The sequence below is a fragment of the Arachis hypogaea genome, chromosome 6 (assembly GCF_003086295.3).
Source record: "Arachis hypogaea cultivar Tifrunner chromosome 6, arahy.Tifrunner.gnm2.J5K5, whole genome shotgun sequence".
Classification (NCBI taxonomy): Eukaryota; Viridiplantae; Streptophyta; class Magnoliopsida; order Fabales; family Fabaceae; genus Arachis; species Arachis hypogaea.
Window position 1 is genome coordinate 44204238 of NC_092041.1, and position 5264 is coordinate 44209501.

Genomic DNA, 5264 nt, shown 5'->3' on the forward strand with positions numbered 1-5264 from the left:
AAAATTGATCGACCAACCAATCTCTGTGGGATTCGACCTCACTCTACTGTAATTTTTTACTTGACGATAATTCGGTGCACTTGCCGGTGGAAATTTGTTGAGAGACAAGTTTTCATTGAATCAGTATGCACTCCAAATCCTTGATTTTCCATGAGTTCTCCACTTTGCATGTTTTTCTCTTCACTCCTTTGATCCATTCCTAGCCTTTTCAACCTGAATTCACTAACTAACACATCAATGCATCTAGTGGAATCAAAGGTGAATCAAAGGTGAATCAAAATTAGCAAATTAAGGCCTAAAAAGCATGTTTTCACTCTCAAGCACAAATTAGGAGAAAGTTATGAAACCATGCCTTTTCATTGAATAAATGTGAGAAAAGTTGATAAAATCTCCTAAATTAAGCACAAAATAAACCCTAAAAATGGGGTTTATCAACCTCCCCACACTTAAACCAAGCATGTCCTCATGCTAGAATCAAGAAAGAAACCAAGAGTATCAACGTTTATTCAATGCAAACTAATTAAATGCATCCTATCTACATGCAATCTATCTAAATGAATGCAACTACTTGGTCAAAATAAATCAATTTCCAAGAGAACATATATAAGCATAAGGGCTAAAGTAATAGTGATGAGTGGATAATTTGTATACTTTTTGGCATTGTTTTTAGTATGTTTTTGTTATCATCTAGTTAGTTTTTAGTATATTTTTATTAGTTTTTAGTTAAAATTCACTTTTCTGGACTTTACTATGAGTTTGTGTGTTTTTCTGTGATTTCAGGTATTTTTTGGCTGAAATTGAGGGACCTGAGCAAAAATCTGATTCGGAGACCAAAAAGGACTGCAGATGCTGTTGGATTCTGACCTCCCTGCACTCGAAGTGGATTTTCTGGAGCTACAGAAGCCCAATTGGCGCGCTCTCAACGGCGTTGGAAAGTAGACATACTGGGCTTTCCAGAAATATATGATAGTCCATACTTTGCTCAAGATTTGATGGCCCAAACCGGCGTTCAAAGTCACCTCAAGAAATCCCAGCGTTAAACGCTGGAACTGGCACCCAAACGGGAGTTAAACGCCCAAACTGGCACTAAAGCTGGCGTTTAACTCCAAGAGGAGTCTCTGCACGAAATTTGCTTCATTGCTCAGCCCAAGCACACACCAAGTGGGCCCGGAAGAGGATTTTTATGTCATTTACTCATTTCTGTACACCTTAGGCTACTAGTTCTTATAAGTAGGACCTTTTACTATTGTATTAAAGGACTTTGGTAGCTATCTTCATTTTGTATGCTATCTTAGATCATTGGGAGGCTGGCCATTCGGCCATGCCTAGACCTCATGCTTATGTATTTTCAACGGTGGAGTTTCTACACACCATAGATTAAGGTGTGGAGCTCTGCTGTACCTCGAGTATTAATGCAATTACTATTGTTCTTCCATTCAATTCCGCTTGTTCTTTGTCCAAGATATCACTTGTTCTTCAACTTGATGAATGTGATGACCCGTGACACTCATCATCATTCTCACCCATGAACAAGGTGACTGACAACCACTCTTGTTCTACAAGCGATCAAGGCCCTAGTGAATATCTCTTGGATTCCTGATTGCACGATGCATGGTTGATCGCCTGACAACCGAGTGCTCGTCTGACAAACGAGCCAACCATTCCGTGAGATCAGAGTCTTCGTGGTATAGGCGAGAACTGATGGCGGCATTCAAGAGAATCCGGAAGGTCTAACCTTGTCTGTGGTATTCTGAGTAGGATTCAATGACATGAATGACTGTGACATGCTTCAAACTCCTGAGGGCGGGGCGTTAGTGACAGACGCAAAAGAATCACTGGATTCTATTCTGGCCTGATTGAGAACCGACAGATGAATTCCGCTATGCTGTGACAGAGCATATGCAATCGCTTTCACTAAGAGGATGGGAGGTAGCCACTGACAACGGTGAAACCCTTGCTTAAGCTTGCCATGGAAAGGAGTAAGAAGGATTGGATGAAGACAGTAGGAAAGCAGAGAGACGGAAGGGAAGGCATCTTCATGCGCTTATCTGAAGTTCCTACCAATGAATTACATAAGTATCTCTATCTTTACCTTTGTGTTATTTTCGTTCATCACCATTACCATTTGAGTTTGCCTGACTAAGATTTACAAGATGACCATAGCTTGCTTCAATACTAACAATCTCCGTGGGATCGACCCTTACTCGCGTAAGGTTTATTACTTGGACGACCCAGTGCACTTGCTGGTTAGTTGTGCGAAGTTGTGTAATGCCATGGTATTGAGCTACCACGTTTTTGGAGCCATTACCGGGGATTATGAGAGTTGTGAAAAAGTATTGTTCACAATTTCGCGCACCAAGTTTTTGGCGCCGTTGCCGGGGATTGTTCTAGTTTTGAGCAAGCTTTTGGTAACATCAGTGCCAAGATCCGGCAACAACATCAAGTTTTTGGTGTTATTGCCCGGGATTGTTCAAGGTTGGACAACTGACGGTTCATCTTGTTGCTTAGATTAGGTATTTATTTTTTTCGAAATTCTTGAAGATGAATTCTAGAGTTTCATGATGATTTGTTGAAATTTGGCTGGCTGAGAAGCCATGTCTAATCTCATTGGACCGAGGTTTCAACTTATCACCACAAGAGCTTGTTGATTTCTTATCAATCTTGCTTTTGGAGCAGTGATCTGCTAAGGCTTGGCTGGCCTCTGGCCATGTCTAGTGTTTTGGACCGAAGCTTTCTTTGAGAGCTTGGCTGGCTGTGAAGCCATGTCTAATTCCTGGACCGGAGTCTTAGACTAGCATTGCACTGATTCCTGGAATTCTCATTAAGAATTTTGATATCTTTTTCCACTTAATTTTCGAAAAACACAAAAAAAAATTACAAAATCATAAAATCAAAAAAATATTTCTTGTTTGAGTCTAGTGTCTCATCCTAAGTTTGGTGTCAATTGCATGCATTCATATGTCTTAGTGATCTTCAAGATGTTCTTGATGATTTACTTGCTCTGATCTTTGAAATTCTATTGACTTGAGTGTTTTGTGTGTCTCATATGCATTTCCATTTTGTTAGTGTCAGTAGTATACAAACTGCTACGTTTGGTGTCTTGCATGCATTGTTATTTGATTCTTGTTGCATTTTGATTTTTCCTTATTATTAAAAATCCAAAAATATTTTTAATTTGTGTCTTTTCAAGTCAATAATACAGAGAATTGAAGATTCAGAACATACAGCAGAGGAATTGCACAGAAAAAGCTGGGCGTTCAAAACGCCCAGTGAAGAAGGACAGACTGGTGTTTAAACGCCAGCCAGGGTACCTGGTTGGGCGTTTAACGCCCAAAAGGGTAGCATTTTGGGCGTTAAACGCCAGAATGGATACCATTCTGGGCGTTTAACGCCAGGATGGCTAGAAGGGAAGATTCTGTTTTCAAATCAAATTTTTTTTATTAGTTTTCAAAATCTTTTCAAAATCAAATCTTTTTCAAATCAATTTTTCAATCAAATCTTTTTCAAAACCAATTTCTTTCCATTTTTAAAGATACTTACTATCAATTAATGATTTGATTCAACATTTCAAGTATGTTACCTTTTCTGTTGAGAAAGGTTTAATGTTTGAATCATATCTTTTCTTGTTAGTCAAGTTTTTAATTTTCAAATCAAATCTTTTTAAAATGTTTTTCAAATCATATCTTCTTAATCACATTTTTTTAAATCAATCATATCTTCTTAACCAAATCTTTTTCAAAATAGTTTTCAATCAAATCCTTTTGATTTCTAATTTCAAAATCTTTTTCAAAAATCACTTGATTTCTTTTCCATTTTCATTTTCGAAAATTAAGTAATGTTTCTCAAAAATGTTTTCAAAATTTTTCACTTAATTTTCGAAAATTACTTCCCTCCTTCTCACTTCCTTCCATTTATGGACTAATACTATTCCTTAATGCAAAATTTGAACTCCATCTTCTCTGATAAGTTCGAATTTTCTACTTCTGTCTTCTACTCTTCTTTTCCTCTGACACCTAAAGGAATCTCTATACTGTGACATAGAGGATTCCACATTTTCTTGTTCTCTTCTCTTTCTTATGAGCAGGAGCAAAGACAAAGGCATTCTTGTTGAGGCTGATCCTGAACCTGAAAGGACCTTGAAGAGAAAGCTAAGAGAAGCCAAAGCACAACTCTCTTTAGAGCACCTGAACGAACTCTTCAAGGAGGAAGAACAAATGGCAGCCGAAAACAACAACAATGCCAACAATGCAAGGAAGGTGCTTGGTGACTTTACTGCACCTACTCCCGATTTCTATGGGAGAAGCATCTCTATCCCTGCCATTGGAGCAAACAACTTTGAGCTTAAGCCTCAATTAGTTTCTCTAATGCAACAGAATTGCAAGTTCCATGGACTTCCACTGGAAGATCCTCATCAGTTTTTAGCTGAGTTCTTGCAAATCTGTGACACTGTCAAGACTAATGGGGTTGACCCTGAGGTCTACAGACTTATGCTATTCCCTTTTGCTGTAAGAGACAGAGCTAGAACATGGTTGGACTCTCAACCTAAAGAAAGCCTGGACTCTTGGGAAAAGCTAGTCAATGCCTTCTTGGCAAAGTTCTTTCCACCTCAAAAATTGAGTAAGCTTAGAGTGGAAGTCCAAACCTTCAGACAGAAGGAAGGAGAATCCCTCTATGAAGCTTGGGAAAGATACAAACAATTGATCAGAAAGTGTCCCACTGATATGCTTTCTGAATGGAGCATCATAGGTATTTTCTATGATGGTCTCTCTGAACTGTCCAAGATGTCTTTGGATAGCTCTTCTGGAGGATCTCTTCATCTGAAGAAGACGCCTACTGAAGCTCAAGAACTGATTGAAATGGTTGCAAATAACCAATTCATGTACACTTCTGAAAGAAATCCTGTGAACAATGGGACTAGTCAGAAGAAAGGAGTTCTTGAGATTGATACTCTGAATGCCATATTGGCTCAGAACAAAATATTGACTCAACAAGTCAATATGATTTCTCAAAGTCTGTCTGGAATGCAAAATGCACCAAGCAGTACTAAGGAAGCTTCATCTGAGGAAGAAGCTTATGATCCTGAGAACCCTTCAATAGAAGAGGTGAATTACATGGGAGAACCCTATGGAAACACCTATAATCCTTCATGGAGGAATCATCCAAATCTTTCATGGAAGGATCAACAGAAACCTCAACAAGGTTTCAATAATAATAATGGTGGAAGAAATAGGTTTAGCAACAGCAAGCCTTTTCCATCATCTTCT

At 38.6% G+C, this 5264-nt stretch overlaps 1 non-coding gene across 1 annotated transcript; it reads right to left on the reverse strand.

The window, feature by feature from the left end:
- Window positions 1-4619: 4619 nt before the first annotated feature.
- On the reverse strand, window positions 4620-4727 carry LOC112700558 (small nucleolar RNA R71). The gene has a single exon (XR_003153464.1). It is a non-coding gene; the product is annotated as a small nucleolar RNA R71 (small nucleolar RNA).
- Window positions 4728-5264: the final 537 nt, after the last annotated feature.